Here is a 16,823-nt window from a genome sequence, read left to right on the forward strand (position 1 = left end):
CAATGGGTCACTGTTGAATAGAGAATAGCGATGCAGGCAGACAGTGTGAGAGGCAGATATGCAACTCAATGAAATATGGAGGAGCATATTCAACAAAAAGGAGAAATGGCTCCTTAATGGCCACATGCCCTCAAAGAATTATTGTCTGATAGATTTGGAATATTATCTACTCTGTGGCAGTTATCTTCAAACACCCTTTTATGCCTTTTATGCGCTGCTGTATAGGGAAGGGGAAAAATGCAACCTAATGGTGTCATTTTGGTCTAATAAACACCAGTAAACTGTTGTTTATGTGCTCAATTGTAGGACTTCCACTTTAACAGTTGCTACTTGAATGTCATGAAGAAACTACCTCTTAATTACTTAGAACAAGACTTGGAATGTTATAATTTTGCTTTAACAGTTATGATCATTAGCAGAAGGTGACTATTATCCAAAAAATCAAAGATTATTTATCTGGTGCATTTTGTTGATTAATCATTAAAGATCACACAATTAGTCATTGTCTGCACATTTAGATACGGTATGTTGAAATTCATTGTTTTTAAGGTTGGTTTATTTTTGGAAGTTTTCAGCAGAACAGCTTCATTTTCATTCAGCGCACAGACGCAGTGTGTTTTTGCTGCCAGTTTCGCTGTGTTTACTTTCTACGGAAACAGAAAGTAGGGTGTGTTAGGTCAGGGGACACGTTATAAATCTCATCTGTCTTTAACATAAAACCGCCACAGGTTTTCTTCCCATTGTTTGTGACCTAAGCTTAAATAGCACCCATAAGTTCTCTTTTTGTAAAGTAAAGTAAATAGTCGTCACCTATGATCCCCGAACAGAAGTTGTTTTTTTATTTCCCAATAAATTTCAGCTGCATCTCATGTCAGAGTTTTTACGCCAAGTCAGATTTTGGGTTAAGAACGAGCGTTTATGCTTTTAGTCTTTTCTGTAGCCTCACTTTCCTTCCTTTCCTGCTTCAAATAAGGAATAAGCAATAAGTAAATGTGAATATAGTGTACTTAATTATAAGTTTACTCCTCCCCCTAGTTAAAATAAACAAACTTATTTAGTAGTTAGAGTTACTTTTACAGGTAAAAATGTGGCAACAGAAAATATACTCACCAGTCACTTCATTAGGTACACTTGTTCAACTATTTGTTAACTCAAATGCCTAATCAGCCAATCACAGGAGCTCAATACAGTCACTGAGTATCAGAATAGGGAAGAATAGTGGCTTTCTGTGACACTTCAGAGCAAAGCGTGTAATAGACACGCCAGTCCGTTGTGTCTATTTCACGCTTTGTCTCTCCAAAACGTGAAATGGACATGCATGCAGAAGTTACAGCAGGAGGAGAGAATATATTTAAAGGGAAGAAGTCTCTAGTGAGCAAGGAAGGTAAGAAGTACATTCCAGAAATGATAAAGCTAGGCAGCTAATATGGATTTACATGTAAATGTGTCAGTAATGTCCGTTTAAGCGCTTTCCCGTGATTATTTTCATATTGGCCTGAAATAAAATATCTCAGCAGCTTACTGCTACGTACTGAAACTGGTAAAGTGTCAAATGGACACAGTGGACCAGCGTGCCTATTACACACTGTGTCATGATACTGTGGTTGTTGGGGTCAGATGGGCAGGTCTGAGTATTTCAGAAACTGCTGATATACTGGGACTTTTCCTGCACAACAGTCTCTAAGGTTGATAGGGAACGGTCTGAAAAAGAGAAAATATCCAATGAGCAGCAGTTCTCCAGCTGAAAGTGCCTCGTTGATGTCCAAGATCACAGGACAAAGACCTCTGACATCAATGTGAAGCCAGAATGTTTCAAGCTGAAGGGAAGGCAACAGTAACTTAGATTGCCACTTGTTAAACCGAGCAGGCCTTTGGCATTACATGTTTACAGTCCCGATCAAAAGTTTAAGACCACTTGAAAAATCATATTTTGCATGACTGGATCTTAACGAGATTCCAAGTAGAACTTCAACGTGCAGCAAGAAGAAACGAGAGTGAGAAAAAACATTTTTTTGAGCATTCAATTTATTGCAGTTATTTTTCAAATGGTCTAAAACTTTTGATCAGGACATTTTGAAAGAGAGAGATATTGACATTTTGCTTGGTTGGTGCTGCTGTTGTTAGGTGAGTTCTTAGCTGGACTGCAGCATGTGACAGTTAAAAGCTGCACTTTATCTGTTAGCAGTGGCTCATAGTGAAAGCACCCATGCATTTTACTCCTTGTTTATATTCCTCCATCTATTTTCTTAACACGTTAATTTCACCTTCCTCTCTCTCTCTTCCTCACTCTGTTGTTGTGACTGCTGTCCCTCCTTCTGGACTTCTCCACAGTGGGTGCTAGCAGCAGCAGCCGCCTGTAAATGTGAGGCCTGGTTATTGGTTGGTGCTGGTACTACTACAGCTAACACGCCGGTTAATTTGACATGTTTTGCTCTATCTAGTTTTTAGTTTTAGTTTTTTAGCTCCATTTTTTCACCACTTCTTCCACATTAAACTTCCACAAGTTGCATCTGTGCACCTAAGGTATAGGATGTAATGAAAATGAAAGAATGGGCTGCTGTCAGTGTTTGTACGGCCAGTGTGAACTTTGTTATAATAATGGGGGATAGTTTCTTGCTACACTTAGGATCTTTTAGTACCAAAAGTGTTTCATGCAAGTTCCACAACCTTCCTGGTGCTTTGTTGCGCACAGCAAAAACAACAGTTTTTCGTGATTTTTAAAAAAGCTTGGTCTTTTAATGCATGTGGTATATTTTTAGCCCCCCTTACAAGATATTTCCTTTATCACTAACCTGTCTGCACTGCTTTCCTGAAAGGGCAGTTTACTGTCACTACATCGAACTTACCACAGCCGATAGCATGTGTAGACAGGCGGAGAAACAAGGTCAGACATGGGTGTGACTGTCTTGTTGACTGCTACAGTCATTACACGCTATACCACTTGCATGTGAAGGCCCACACTTACAGAAACACACTGAGTAAGGATTTTTTCCCCCATTTTTAGTCTTATTTATTCACCTGATTTAATTACATTTCTCATTCAGCAGGCCGTGTTAATTCTCCAGCTGCAGGTTGTGGTTTCTCTTATTTCCAGGAGCACCCTGATTTGTGCAGGGAACACCTGTAATGCTGCTCTGCAAGGCAAGCCTCTGGTGCTAAACTCAGCCTGTGAGGGCTCACTGTCACAAACACAGACACACACACACACACACACAGTCAGATATTCCCCTCAACTCTCCTTCAAGGACGCCTGGGGAAGACTTGGAGGACAAAATCACACACTCCCTCTACCAGCATCTCAGACGCGCCGCACTTCTAATGCAGACAGAAAACCTCCTCCAAAGAGACTAGGCACACACAGCTCTCTCCCGCGCAGACACACACTTAATCTTACACACACTCAGAGTTGTAGATACACCAATAGTCTGAAAGGCCTTGCCACCTTTCCATCCATAGGAAAAGCAGGACAGTTTAGTATGTGCCATTTTTCTTTCTTTTACTAATTCTTGCGCTTTCTTGCTCTCAGCTGTTTCAAGATGTTGTGTGTGAGTGTGTGTCTGTGTTTGCATGTGCGTGTGTGAGGTAGAGGGGGCTCTCTGGGACTCTTTGACGACCTCATTCACTCCCTTCTTCCCCCCACCCTGTCCGCGCCACAGTCGACATGCCCAACAATGAGGTTGGGGCGGTGGGGGGAGTCAGACAAAAACCACTGAATGCGTCTTCATTTGCCTGAACTTTTCACACGTCTTTTCCCTTTTGTCGCCGGCCGCCAGTTCACTACTGTGCTGCGAGCCACTCGGCCAGTTTCCGCTGGCGAGACAGCCAACCAAAGCAGCACTTTTCCTCCTCCCTCCTCTCTCTCTGTCAACCCCCCCCCCCCCTTCCACAATGTTAAGCCCATTTTTAGCTTGACATAATCTGAAATGGTACTTAACTGAATTTATGTCTACCTCAGTGCATTAACTTCTGCTATTTCCTCTTTTATGTTGCTGTTTTTTGCAGCGGGTGCAGCGACAGAGGGAGCGGGAGGGAGGGAGAGATTTGAAACTCAGACCACGGAGTAGACAGCCTATCAGTATTCAGTAGAGAAAGTGAGTGATGGAGGGAGAGAGACGGAGGGAGAGGGAGAGGGAGAGAGAGAGAGAAAAAAGAAGGAGGAGGGGGTGATGTATCAATATTCTGAGTAGTGTTTGAGGGCAAGGGGAACGAATAGAGGAGAGGGGACGGGGGAGGAGGGAGGGAGGGAGATTGGTGGGAGAGAGAGTGCTTGAGTGAGTCTCTGAGTGTGATTATTTGTTCAGGTATATGTTTGCATCTTTGATTGAATGTGTTTTTCTCTCTCTCTGTGTGTAGATTTGTTAGTCTTAGCATGCATGGACTATGGACAGTAGCTGTATGTAACTAAGTGCCCTCAGTTGCAATTTTTGGACGTTGTACTTTTTAAAAAAAGTATTTCTATTCTACGTGTCATCAAAGGTGTTATTTAATTCAGAGTAGAAGGCAGCAGGCTTTTGCTGACTGGCTAAATATTTCAAATCTTTGTGAACAGAATCTGTTCAAATCAGTTATATGTCTATGGCAGCTGTGATTGGTCAACTCTGGAGAATAGACGAGGACTATACTCATGACAGCCCAGTCCATTAAAAGTGGGGGCTGTAATGCTCAACTTGACCTCTCGATATCCTTGTTTGTTATGTTTGCGTCTTTAAACAATAATGTAAAAACATATTTTAAACAAACTCGTTTAGCTCCGAGCTCTTCATCTGAGTGTCAGGCTTTGCAGAAACCAGTGCTTTTGAACATCATTTCCCTCTTTTGTCTGTGTTGAATTACCAAATTCAAACTCTAAAGATAGTAACACTGCGTCTTGAGCTATACATTTATGTTGAGCCAAAGCCTGATTTGCAACAGTCAGAGAACAGCAGGATGTTTCTGTTTGGTAAATAGTACATCCCTGAGAACGTGAGTTAAAAGGGAGTTTTTCCTTCCCAGTGTCGCCAAGTGCTTGCTTAAAAGGAGTTGTTTGATTGTTGGTGTTTTCTATCGATGATTGCAGGCAAGAGATCAAAAATTATAGCGGACATAATTACACATTGTTCTTGTCTGCACCTGTCTCTGTCCACAACCGAGCAAAAGACAAGAAAAGAAGAGGTCTGTGATGTGCTTATGTCTCCTCAGCACGAAAGTAGAAAAAATAGCATTGAAAACCTTTCAGAGAAGTTGAAAGCCCGGGGATTAGATACATTCACCTCTTTATTTGAAATTTTGTCTGTCTTTAGTTTGGAAATCCAACCTTACATCATTATATATATAACAGAAAGTAAGGTTTTAGAGGTATTAGGGTAGAGTATAACTGATACCCTTTTAAAATAGGCCTACTTCTGTCTTCATTTGCCTTTGTACAATGCCTGTAATGATCATGTTTACCTCAAAATTTGACCAAACTTTTGGCATGATTGGTAACCCGTCAAGATGGTTCAATTAGTCCGCCTTTTTTATTTGTTTATTTTTATTTAATCATTCATTTTGCAGACAGGTGATGATTTTGTTATTAAATGGGATATGCCAAAAACAAGCAGTCGATGGTCTTGTAGTGAAGTAATATTGGGATAAGCTTCCTAATATAATTCTAATTCAAATCTTGCTTTTTTAAACTTTTTTTTACACTTTAGAGTGAAATTAATAAATGATCATTGGTTCTTTTGTGATTATCACAGCTTTTAGAGTTTAAAAAGGTCCAGAAACTTTTATATTTCTGAAGTTCTGCAAGTAAGAGTGCCTGCAAGAGACATATTTAATGACATCTTACTCTGTTTTAGTAGAGTAAGATGTGATTAAATATGTAGTGTTGCGAAATCAGTTTTACCCTGGTTTGTTTTATTCCTCGAAGCTTCCAGAGACGGCACCGGACTCAGTAGTCATTTCACAAAACCTTTATTCGTCTTTATTCATCTTCATTTAAGCACGCATCTTCTAGAAGGGCAGACGAGGCCGGTGTCCCTCTGCAAAATCTTCACCCCTTTGTTAGTTACAGCCAGCTTTATAGAAGCGACCCCATCATAAAACCCCCATGGTGTGCTGCAAACTCTGTGTGTCTGTGTGTATGCACGAGCACGTGAGTGCCTATGTGTGCGCGTACGCGTATGCCTATGTGAGTGCACGTGAGTGAATGTATGTGCGTACCTGTGCGTATGTGTGAGTGCACGTGAGTGAGTGTGCGTGTGGATGTGTGAGTGTAACAGTTTAAGCGCTGTGTGTGTGTCTGCGTACGTGACTTCCTGGGGGTCATAAAAGTAACCTCACCCAAGCTACACCAAATTCCTTTAGACCACATACAAAACAGAGTTAACATATTGCAAATATTGAGACCACCACTCTGCATCCACTGGGTCGTTGGCCTCTTGTTGTCTTACATTTACAGATCAGGTGGAGAGTCTCCTGCGAACCTACTTCTAAGTTATAATAATTAGGAGTTTTTATTAAAGGTACAAGCATCAGCAACCCCCAACTGTAGCTTCCTGACTCCTTTTATTTATGACACCAGATCCCAGTGTCCATAAATTCCTTTCTCTCTAAACAATTAAACACACTCTCAGGCCACAGCTAAACCAAACTGAAACACAGACCAATCCTTCCTTATTACTGTGATCTAAACAAATTTAACACATTACATTCTAATAATTATTTTCTTGTACTCACTGTAGTTTATGCTTTCCAGTATGCTTTCAAGGTAAATACTTTGAACTTAGCAGCTCATTTGTGCATTAGTTTGTGAACTTTATGGAGGTTTACAAAATGTAAGGTCTAAGTCAACATCCCTGAGCCTAACCTTAACCCTATGCTATTACAATATTAATTCTTTGTTTGTTTTTTTAATTGTTCTCCAAAGTCTTGTTAATCAGAAAACAAAAAAAATAATCATTCCAACATGTATAAAAACTATTCTTTCCAAAAAACATCCTTTTTTGCTTTTCTCTACAACAGTGTTATGGTTCTGCTAGTCACTGAAGGTGACTTGCCTAAAATAACCTCAGTTAATCACAGTGTGAAGTAAAGGATATGAGGTTTATGTCTTAAAAGACAAAGCGAAAGTAGATAACATAGTTACAGATGATGAATAGCAGGATCAGGAAAGCGTGTCGTTTCTGTTCGTGTCTTTCTTTTAACAAGTCAAACTTTTAAACACAACTTTGATCTTTCGCTAACCTTAGCCAAGGTAGCTCTTATCTTAAAAAATAGTGATGTCACGCTTGTGGCAGCTTTGATTGATTAGGACCTAAGCTGTTTGTTTTCCGTGTTTTTAGAGATGGAAAAAATTGAAAGCTGAACACGTCAAAAGTAAACATCAGAAAAATGTTTAGTTTAGTGTAAAACAGTGAAATATTGGAGAAAATTACTTACAATTTCTGGAGTACTACTTATTGTTCAGCTGAGGATAGTTTATGTGTGTGTGTGTGTGTGTGTGTGTGTTTGTGTATGTACAGGATGGGGAGTCATTACAATATGTTTGGATGTGATGGAATCTCCCACTTGTTTTAGTCATCCTCTCTCCATCTCTTTCCGTCTCTCTTTCCCTCTTTTACTCTGGCTGCTAATCAGCATTTGAAAGGCAGCTTTGACAGTGAGAAAGAAAGTGAGGGGGGCACATGGAGGTGGGGATAAACGAAAGCATGAGACACAGCGAGTTAGGGGGGGAGAGCCAGCCAGAGAGAGACTGAGGCGAGGGGCTGTACAAGCATGCCTTTTATATTTACTAGTGACTGAGAGAGAGAGAGAGAGAGAGAGAGAGAGAGAGGGAGGGAGAGAAAGGGAGCAGCTGAAGGCAGAGACAACTGGTGTGCACGGCTTTCCCAAGAGGAAATGAAAAGAAAGAAGCTCAGCAAGGAGAATGAATGAGTGAGCGGGAGAGAGGAAGGGTGGGAGGGAGCATGCTGGCTGGAGAGAGAGTGAGTGAGAGAGAGAGAGAAAGAGATTCTCACACTGGCTGTGTCCTAATCCGAGTCCATCTCAAAGAAGCAGCGGAGCAGAGTGTTAGTGAAGTGAGTCTGAGAGCCGAGGAGAGCTACATCAGCTAGCTCACTCCACTTCGCACAAACACACACAGACACACGTTCTCCCTCTCCTTCTCGCGCTCTCGCTCTCTCCCTCTTTCACAAACACACACACACTCTCCGTGCAACGGGAGTCCACGATGTGTCCGGCTGCATAGCCACGGCTTTTGTGAAAGTGAGGGGATTGCCGCTGCCCCTGTCCCAGCCCCCTTGGCTCACACACTCAGTGTTTGCCTGCCGTGTTTAAGCTCGAGGTGCTGGTGGAGGTGTGGAGGGAGGGGGCACTGCCAGGGCAGAGCAGGGGCACCGAAAGGGAGGAGGAGGAGAAGAAGAAGACGAAGAAGAGAAGGAGGAAGAAGAAGGAGACAAAGTGGATCAGGTCGACAGCGGTGGATTGAATGTTGGAAATGCCCGTCAGGTGAGTAGATAATGGACCTAACAACTTACAGTCAGAATACACATGCATGACCACACACACACACACACACACACACACACTGATCACATTGTAAAGTTCTGTGACTAGAAGGAATAACTGTGTCTCCTTTTATTTAATCATTTGGTTTAAAATGACTGAATTTTGATCTGTTTGTTTGGTGTTTGCTATGATTTTTAAATGATTTGTACAAGATTAAATTTTATCAAACTTTTATTGTATTTTGTTAAATCTACTTCAAAAGTACTTTTCCACCCCTTTAGATGAAAGATAAGCTTGGTAGCCATGGTGATAACATTTGTAGCCAGTCTCGTCTAGGATGGGCGATAAATGTTTTAGTTGATTTCATTTATATTGCTAAATTAGTCCATCATCAGTGTGGTTGTTATTACAAAAATAGAAAAAGGACACATTGGTGAAACTGACCGTATCCTTTCAACCTTTTTTACTGGAGTCTGTTTGTACTGTGTCAGCTTGTTTAAATCTATTTAGTTAGAGAAAAGAAAAACACAGAAATATGCTTTTTTTTTTTTAAAAGTCTAACTTTATAACATTTATTATGAATAATATTAACACACATCAAGCATACCGCTTCCCAACAAACTTCTTCATCAGTTCAGTTAAGCTGGCAAACATTTTCACTCCAATCTTCATTTTTTCAGATAAGCCGAATAATTACGCATGTTTATGTTTTGTGCTGAGTGCACCTCTTTGCAGATTTCCTGTGCTTGAGTGTGTTTGCGCGCGTGTGTGTGCGTGCCATTTGAGATATGGAGGCACAGAGTGAACGGCTGCCTGCCCGTCTCCACCTGCAGAGGCAGAATTGGTCACAGTTTACTGGCTTGGTAACATTCGCTGCCTTCAGGGTGTTTGCAGCAGGTGGTCCAAATTGGCAGAATGACTGTGACAAACGCACGGTGTTCACTGCTGCTGTAAAGTAAATAACAAACTATCACAGAGTGTTTTCGTTTTTTGTTTTTTTTTCTTTTTTCATAATTTTTTTTTCTGTTATTGCGCTCAGAGGCTTGTCACTGGAAGAAAAAGTCAGACTACCAGAATAGAAAAATGCGCATTTATGAGTATGTGCGTCGACGGGCAAGTGCAAAAATGGGATTTGTTTGATTTCCTGCCAGATTCAGTTTGTAAGTCTGCACCCCTCCATATGCGGATATTTGCCTTGAGTGCTTATTTTGTATACTCTCCTTCAGCATCACTCTGAAATCAGTGGCATGTGTTTGTTATAAATTCTGCTCCGTCTCGTACGCCACCTAAAGCATCATTTGCAGCCACACCTGCTGAGATTGCAGGTGCTGCAGATAAAATCCAACCAAATAAGTACGTTCAGTGCAGACTTCCTCACTCGGGTGTCAAAATGTTACCAGCAGTTAGAAAAAAAAAAAGTTACCGTCCACACTGGTGTAATTTTTCAGTTTTTCCCCCCACTTTTAAAAAATCGGCATTAGATGAGTAAAGACTGGATCAGAACACTGACATGAAGCAGGGTCAGGCCGAGTCATTGCATGAGCACGGTACAGTTTATACCCCGACCCACTGAGCCACCAAGCTTCCCCATCCGTTTCACTTCTTGCGTGTGCGGGACGCTTTGGTCCTGACCTACCTTCGGGCCTTTTTTATTAGTCCCAGATGCAGGTTTCTTCTTTGGCTTTTGCATTCAGGGAGCTGCAGTTTATGCCAAAGGGCAACTGTGTGACAGAAGCTGACTCGGATTACTGTGTGAAAGTGGAAATGTTGGTAAGAGCCCTGTTTGAAGACTGCAGAAAAAAGAAACGGGGAAATGTGATAAAGGCTGCTCTGAGATCACCTCTTTTTCAGCTCATCAAAGATCAGGGCTGGCGTGCATTTCTGATGTTTTTCTTTGTTCGCTTTGCATAAACGATGATCACACGAGTGGATAAAATTGCTCATTTCAGAAGCGCAACAGCAGGTAGGCATTTTAGGAATTTATCTTGGTTAGTTGACAGAGGCAGGCAGCCACTTTTTTTGACTCATTGACAAGTTCTCAGGTAGACAGACACCTCGCCTCGCCTCTCCCTTCCTCTTTCTATTCCTCTCTTGATATTTTTGTCTCTCTCTGTTGCTCTCTTCCACACACAGACACACACCAACGTGGTCAGTGTGTGGCGTGTTGACAGACAGCCGCTCACACACTTCCAGCTCCCGTCGTGCGTGCGTGCCAGTGTATGTGTGAAGAGCGTTGACAGACAGTGTGTGGGTCTGTGACAGAGGGTGTCAGCGCAGTGTCAGAGAGATGTGTTTAGTGTCACACTCTGCTGACCTGATCTCCGGTCGGACTGTCCACTCCGGCCCCGCTGTGGCTCCTTACATAACCCCTGCTGTCATTCACACACCAGCCTGAAGGGATCCACCACTCTTTTGTGCGCAAACACTCGCAGACACAGTTATTTAGTGATATGCACACAATGTATGGATGTCCACGTTTGCAGACACTTTCCCTCTAGATGGAATACCAGATCAGGTGTGGGCTTCAGAGCGTAAATCCTCACTCTTTCGTGTCTTTTTCTTTACAATCTCTACTTTATAGTTTAAGTAGAACTTACGCAAAATATATCTGGAAATGTACAAAAAAAACCCAAAACGCATCTGTGTGGAAATATAGCATGAGCCCGGCGGGTATCCTGGTTCCCCCAAGTGTACTGCCAGACACCTACACATCTTGTTCGACGGTGCTCTGAACTCTGACATTTGCACCATGCTAATTGATGTGTCTATATTAGCATGTGGACTTCTCTGTGCTGGTGTGCAGAGCTAGAGTGTGCTTTCAAGTCCTGGTTTGAGCACACACATTGCTGTTTGTGTGTGTGTGTTGGAGAGATTGAGTGACCCTGTGTGCTGTTCTCTGGCCTGTGGTTATTTGGAGGTCAGTGCTGATGTGGTCTCTGCCTGCGGGAGTGGATTTACCATCTTCAGCCGTATAGAGAGCTGCATCCACTTGGCTGACTCTTCCACAGCGAGAGGGAGAAGTTTCTGCCTTCTCTCTCCCTTTTGGTGTTCGCTCACTATTAGCTTAGATTTTGGGAGCGCTTGAAAAAAATAGGAAACGCTGCAATATGTGGGAATGTTATCAGTATTCCCCTTACATGTGAGCACACTGACATTCTTTTTAGAAAAAGTATTTGAAGTCTCACTTTTCACCTCAAGCCTTCCCTAGCATTAATGTTGGAGTATTTAACCCCAGAATAGACTGCATTTATTATTTAACCTTGTGCTCGGGGGTTTCTGTTTGAAGCATATAAATCATAAAGGTCAAAGATGGTTAACTTAATGATGGACGGAACATTTTAACTAACTTACTTAATGCAATTTTTTTACTGCATTTTCCCCTCAGCCATATCCATGTTTTAATGTTTTGTACTCCTGTTAATACTTTGTAGTTGCTCTGGTGCACTATTTAAATATCTAGTGTATTAAATTGGAACTGAAATATTATTCCTGCCATATGCAGACTACTTTTACCAACAGGGAAGCCTAACCCTAGAACTTGTTTTTCTCCTGCTGTAGGACTAAAGTATTTGAAACATACTTTCATGCACTATTTGGATTATCTTGTATATGTGGTTGCTTCTATAGCAATATGACTGTAGACCTTCGGACTCAGCAGGCGACGGGTCTTTTTCATTAATTGAATTACTAAGAAAGGGATTGCATTCAGTTCGTATGATGAAAAAATAAATAAATCTGCAGAGCAATCTGCAGGGGATACATCATTTTTGCTGTAAATATGGTTTTCTGTGTAATGGTAGCTTCAGCTTCACATTTGATACAGTGCAGGTGCAGTCAAGCACTCCTTTTGTGTACACTTGGGGCCAAGTCAGACGGTAATTATGACAGGCATGGATTGGATTCTGTGTATCTCCACACCGGTTAGGAGTGGACATCAAAGAGCGCTCACCAAAGCCTTCTGCAATAAAAGAGGAGAAAGACAAAGATATTGATTAGGGTGAACATTAGTAAATCTCTTTCTCTCTCCTTTTTTTCCCATCTTTTTCTTTATTTGTCTATCATTTCACTACTACTCTCCCTCTCTCTCTGACTGTCTGATTTGCCTCTATCTGCCTCTACTTATGCTCTCTCCATCCCCCCATGCCTTCCCCATCCACCCCCTCTCCCTCTCCAATCATTTATTTATTGCTGATCTCTTTATTCTGTATTCGTTCGGTTTAGGGACAGTCCACGCTGTGTACGATGGTGTTTCACTCTCACGAACACACGGTGCCGTTATTATCATTCCTTTACACCCGTTCCAAACACTTTTTCTTCCTCCTCATCAACGCAGAGATACCTGGGGGCGGGCGGGGTCACACTGGTCCAATCTAAGGCCGTATTGATTCCATTAGATAATTAATGATCCAGCCAAGGGCCAGGGAGGAGCAAAGGAGAGGTTATAGGAGAGGGATGTGTGATGAGGATGATGGGAGAGGCAAAATTGGTGGATGGGTGTGTGTGTGTGTGTGAGGGAGGGGTAGCTGCAGACGCCAAGGCCCTTGAGAGTTGGAGAGAACCTTGGGTTGGGAATCATCCAGAGTCGTCAAGGTCAATCGGAGCCGGAGCTCCGATACGGAAGCAGAATGCCGAGCGAGTTTGGAATATGGAATGCTGAGCGAGAGAGGAGGGAGAGAGATCTTCATGTCCAGAAGCCGCCGATTGATCAGCAGCTGAAAAATTGTACATTAAAAAGTCTTTTGACTTCCAAATCCTGAGGTCCAACCATGGCCGTAATGCATGATAAGTAGTTTTCAGCCCTCCAACCAGAATACCAAACTTCATCTCCCCAGACACTCCAGACACTCATTTACAACTACTCAACAACATGAAAGGCAAGATAGAAAACTAGCTACATCAAATATTCTGTTCATGTTATTTCCAACCGTGTTTTCTACATCTTCCATGATATTGAACGTTCTCGATTTGATCAAATTTTATTCACAGGAATGCTTCATCACTGTTGTACTGTGTATATACTTTACTTTTACCTTTAGACTTGGATGAATGAAGAACAGAGGAGAGCTGTCAAGAAAGCATTATCAGTTAAATTTTGATTGCACTGAAAACTGAACTGCATATGTCTTAAATGGGCCTTGAATGTTAAAACCTTTTTTTTGTATTTAAGTGGGGGAAGCTTTTATTCAGCTGTGGGCATGAAAACGGAGGAGATCGAGAGGTTGAAAGACAACACCAGGCTTTTTACAGCTTTACAAAAATAACTTGTGAGCACATGGCAGATGAGAGCTGTCATCTTTCAGAATTTTCCATCATTTGTAAATTACAGGAATAGTTGCAAGTTCAACAAAGCTTTTGTAGGTTTACTTGATGTAAATGTGTAAAACTTTCTGCTTGGATTTAGCAGATTTTGTGAATCAGGCTCAGCCCTGATTAGCCTGACCTTCGCAATAGGCCATCAATCAGTATTTGCTCTAAAATGTACTAAAAATAATACAGTTTTTTCACTTATTTTAAGCGAAAGAAAAAAATCTAAAAGTGCAAAAAGTAACATTAAGAGCCTCTGCGTGATGCACTAGGACAGCGGCATCATACACATAATCTGTAAGACTTTCATTGAGGAGAATGAAGTTCTACTCCCATTAAGGAGTCCTTGTTTTATACTTAACTAGTTTTTTTTTCCTGTAAGTTTTCTTTCAGCTACTGGTTGGTAACAAAAGCCATGGCTAAGACAACTAAACTCCTTGGTTAGATCTAGTTTTGGTTGTACCAGATATTTTTACATCATTTAGCGCATGAAAAAGCGCCTTCTCTATTTTCAGAGTTCCAGGGTGACGAGTCACATCTTTAGATGAGTTGATTACAGTTGTAAAACATGACAAACAAACAGAGTGAGGCAGAATTTTATTTGCCTTGACATGTAACTGAGAATGCAGTAGCTGTATGAGAACATCGTTTTTAGTAGACAGCACGCACAGCGATACAGAAAGCAGCAGAGAGAGCAGGAAAGCAGCAGTAAAGACTCTCGCTCTGAGCCGAAATAAAATAATTGCACTTAAGTAAGGTAATTAACACAAATAAAATAGTTTTTCGGTGCACCACCTGAACACTCTGGGTTACACTCCCACTTTCCCACTGACTCTTGTCTCCTTATAAACACAGGGAGGTCCAAGGGTTTCAAAGGGAGGGTCTCACACACACTAACGTCCTCGCAGCCCAGCTAGGGAGGGAGCCCAGAGTGTGACTTTGATTGTTTGCGAAGGTCACCATTATTCTGCTGTACAGAGCAAACAATTCTTCTAAAATAATTCTTTGCTGTGTTGTTAATGTATACAACCCTTAAAACAACATTTTACATATTTCTTTGATATTTTTTAATCCCCAAAATTTGTGAAAAATCCTCTGAAACTGTTGTTTTTATTGTAAACTATAAATCGCACAGGCTCGGTCCTGCTCTTCCCCTTTTTACATGAGTGCAGTGTGCATGTAGTCTCTAGTGGGCAATGAGAACTCCTCTGCCTCCACATTGGCAGTCTTGGCCAGCCTCTGTATTGGGCCCCAGGGGTTGGGGAGATGAGGCATAAAACAACCATGTCTCTACCTAGGGGAGCTGGTGGCATGGCAGTGGAGCTATTGTCTGTCGGCGTGCTGTTTGACTTAAATGTGTTCATTTGCCTGATGCCCCTGACTCCCCATGGGGAGGGGCGGCCCGGGGAAAGGAGGGGCACGCTAACGAACCTCTGACAGCTGGAGGCCCTAATTAAACGTCCCTGCTGAAAATAAACAGAGCAGGAGCCAAGCAAGCAGCCAGAGAGAAGCGCACTGCAAACAGCGGCTGTGAGCGCTCGCCGCAGTGCCCTCCTCTTCTGTTGCTGCTGAGGCTGAGCCAAGAGTGCACGGCTCTATAGGGTAGGGGTCTCAAACGCACACACTCAGGCTGGCACACATGCACAACACTTATGAATATGGAGCACTGCAGCAACATTGTGAACACCTGCGGTCACACTTGATACAAGTTGATCTCTACAGCTGTGGGCACAGTATTTTATTTTTTAATTTTTTTTATTTTTGTTACTTCCAGTGCTCTCAGAAGTTACACTTTTCTTTTTCATAAATTTCCCACTGTGCCATGACAGAATAAGTTGACTCGCTTCTCTCGAGTGGGGTTGTTTCACACTCTCCGTCTAGATGACACTTCTGACATTCAGAAGCCTGTTGTGCTGCTAGCTAGCTGGAGCATTAGCAGTCAAAGTGGCGGGGTCTATTTGGGTGAGTGCATTAATGGGCCGACCAACCAGCGACAAGGTTATGAGGCTGATTGAATAAATACTGTGGAGGTCCCTGTCCATTACGCCCCTGTGTGTCTGCCCAGATAGAGAGAGAGAGAGAGACAGAGATGGAGAGATAGTTTGAGACAGAAAGATGAAAGGAGAGATTAGATAAGCACAGATAGGGTCAATTAAGAGATAAACATACAGGTATAGGTTGAAGAGAGGCTTCCGCCTGTGTGCGTGGTGAAAAATTGAGAGTAAATTGCTTCCTGTCTGTGTCTCCTTTTGATCTCTTTGTCCTACTGTACACAGCCCAATTTGGCATGTAGTGCATTTATCCTGGCGAGGTGGAGAAGGTGACAAAGGTGAAGTTGTTAGACAGAGGTGCAATGCCCTCTGCTCGACCCTGTCTTCTCTCCAGCAGACTCTTGGAAAAGACTGTCAATGTTGCAGGCTGGTAACTTTAGTATCTATCTATCTATCTATCTATCTATCTATCTATCTATATATATATATATATATATATATATATATATATATATATATATATATTATATATATATATATATATATATACACACCACACATACTGTAGTACTATGAAACCACTATACACACACACAACAACTACTGTAGGTTACCTATGTTGGAGTAAAGCCCGAGCCTTAAAACTTTAAGGCTAGGAATATTCTGCCAATTCGAATACCCAGGGAAGATGTTAAATCTGGAAAATTAACCAAACTCATTAAATTTGCAGCTTTATTGCTTTCCTGCTGATTTAAATTTACTTAACAGGCAATCAATTTGTAGGCAAATTGTCTGGATTTCACATAAAATAACTCTGAAGAGCTAGAGCATTTAACATTAGGAGTGCACTAATGTATGAACAGCACCAGTTTATTCTTCCATGTCTTTAATAAACACAGATAAGATTGCCCTTCTCTGCTTCATCTTGGACTGCAGTAACAATCTGCAGGTATAAAAGTTCATAAATTATAGCCACAGTCAGGTGGTCAGTCCCCAGTTTGATCCAGCTTGAAATATTTCAGCTGCAGTTACATGGATTTTGATGTAAAGCATTCATAG

The 16,823-nt window shown here is 41.8% G+C and overlaps 1 protein-coding gene across 2 annotated transcripts in view; it reads left to right on the forward strand.

The window, feature by feature from the left end:
- The first annotated feature begins 4,289 nt into the window (after positions 1 to 4,289).
- npas1 (neuronal PAS domain protein 1) overlaps positions 4,290 to 16,823 on the forward strand; it is a 40,742-nt gene continuing 28,208 nt past the window's right edge. For both annotated transcript variants that reach the window (XM_005915777.3, XM_005915778.3), the window contains exon 1: positions 4,290 to 8,469. The gene's annotated coding sequence lies outside the window, so the exon portion shown is untranslated. The remainder of the gene's footprint in view (positions 8,470 to 16,823) is intronic.

This window comes from Haplochromis burtoni, unplaced genomic scaffold, assembly GCF_018398535.1.
Source record: "Haplochromis burtoni strain Fernald_Lab_line unplaced genomic scaffold, NCSU_Asbu1 Contig_15, whole genome shotgun sequence".
Taxonomy (NCBI): domain Eukaryota; kingdom Metazoa; phylum Chordata; class Actinopteri; order Cichliformes; family Cichlidae; genus Haplochromis; species Haplochromis burtoni.